Below are 2,199 nucleotides of genomic sequence, written 5' to 3' on the forward strand. Positions count from 1 at the left end.
GGCAGTTCAGCATCTACCAGGAGCGGGGGCGAAAACACTGCCTTCACTGGTTGAGTTAGAGACGAATGCCAGATGCAGCGTAAGCGGGTGCGGGAACACAGCCTTCACCAGCTACCTGCTTAACGGAGAAACAAGGCAGTTCCGTGTCTACCAGGAGCGGGGGCGAGAACACTGCCTTCACTGGTTGAGTTAGAGACGAATGCCCAACCCAGTCTCACAAAAAAACGTGTAATAACTACGTTGGTCCACAACGTAGGACGTAGTATTTCTACGAAAACGCCTCTGAAATTGTAAGATCCCTACGTTTTTTTTCATCAATCATTCCAATGGCTGGCGTCTATGTCACGTGATCTTCACATTTCTCCCTGCAGAAAAAAAAAAACATGGCCGAACTTCGTTTTATTCTCGGTGTAAAATGCCTATTTAAAGTTACTTTGGCCATTAAAATGCGTTTTGATGTCATTTGATGCGAGAAATATGAGTTGTTATTTCAGATTATGTGTGCAGTGGATGTACATGATCTTTAGTTTGCTAGTTATTACGAAGATTACTTCAGGAAATGGTGTCTATACAACGTTTTCATTGTTACCAAGGTGGTTGCTAGGGATATTATTTCTGTTATGTTGTGTAACTGTTTAATGGTGTTATCTTTATTCCTACCCCCTTCCCCGTCAAAGTATAGTGTTGGTCCACAGCGCAAATGTATTAGTTTAACAAAATCCGCATCTAAAATGGTGCAGAAACGTTATTTTCCCCTGTACAATTCCAGTCTCACATCTCACAGCACATCGTCATTAACAAATACCGGAAACAGACCGAAAACACTTTATTCCGAGTGTACTTGATTTTCTCTTTGAAAGTCATCACATAACGGCATTGTAATACACGGTTCGGCTGCATTAAATATTACATATCTGCCGTAGTTCGGTATTTATAGAGCCCTGATGAGAAGACTTCTAGACAAACATGAGGAACACTGGAAACGTGACGTGGATCATAAATATATCAACAATTAAACAACATCTTACATTTCTTTTCACACAATGCATCTCCTTGCAGTATCAACACTAATTCGGCGTACTTTTATACTTGATCCAATTGGTAGATAGGCTGTATTTACACCATAAAGGTGCACAGCTGATATAAAGGGACACCTAGTGGTTAAAGCATGTTATTGAATTTCATTATTTTTATTATTAGATATTAATAGAATCCCTATAAATTATGTTCATTACTCGTTATTCTCTACTAATAGTTAAGTAAAGACTGTGACATCCCTTTCAAGATTTCAAGATTTTCTAAGGTTTATTGACATATCATATAGGCCTACACAACTATGGTGTAGTTATGCAATGAATGAAAAACTTGGGTCGCAGGTTCCTCAACAGTGCATTACAAGACATCTATCAATATGTGCGCATACCTCCAGCAATGTTAACTATGTTGAAGCACTTATTTTAACTGATATTATACATATGTATTATACTCTTATAAGATGTATGTAGATAGTATAAGAAATGTGCAGAATATGACAATGTAATGGTGGAGGTACACATATTGAAAGATGTCTTGTGATGCACTGTTGAGGAACCTGTGACCAAAGTTTTTCATCTCCGACCTTGTTATTTATTGAACAATCAATAATAAAGAACACAGAATTATTAAATATAAAACACAGAATTTGTGTGATTATACTAAATGATTTACAAATAAACACCACTGCATATTTACAACTATACACATGCTGATGTAACGCAAATGTTTCCAACTTGGGATCAATAAAGTATATCTTATCTTAAGATGATCGATGGCTATTGCCATATTTGCACAATGTGCCTCTGAACCTTGACAAGTGCATGTTTCAGGCTCATCAATGAACAACAGGAGGGGTCACAGACATAAGACCAGCTGTTAAATAAAGCTCTTCTGACCTTAGCTGTCGTGTGGGTATATATTAATGCTGCCCATTATGGGCACAAGCAATTTTCACCCATTTATTAATTATATGTTTTAAATTTGAGTGTTTCCTATCCCCTAAACCTCCAGGGATGTACACAGTTTAATACTGGCAACTTCTTATTATGGGAAATATGAAAACGTCTTTTAAAACTACAACTCCCAGTAGAAACGTGCCATAGATAGAGAACATGTTGCGAAACACACAATAGCCAGCATGTGTAGTTCTGGGGACGCGGTGGA

The sequence above is a fragment of the Pseudochaenichthys georgianus genome, chromosome 21 (genome assembly GCF_902827115.2).
Source record: "Pseudochaenichthys georgianus chromosome 21, fPseGeo1.2, whole genome shotgun sequence".
NCBI lineage: Eukaryota > Metazoa > Chordata > Actinopteri > Perciformes > Channichthyidae > Pseudochaenichthys > Pseudochaenichthys georgianus.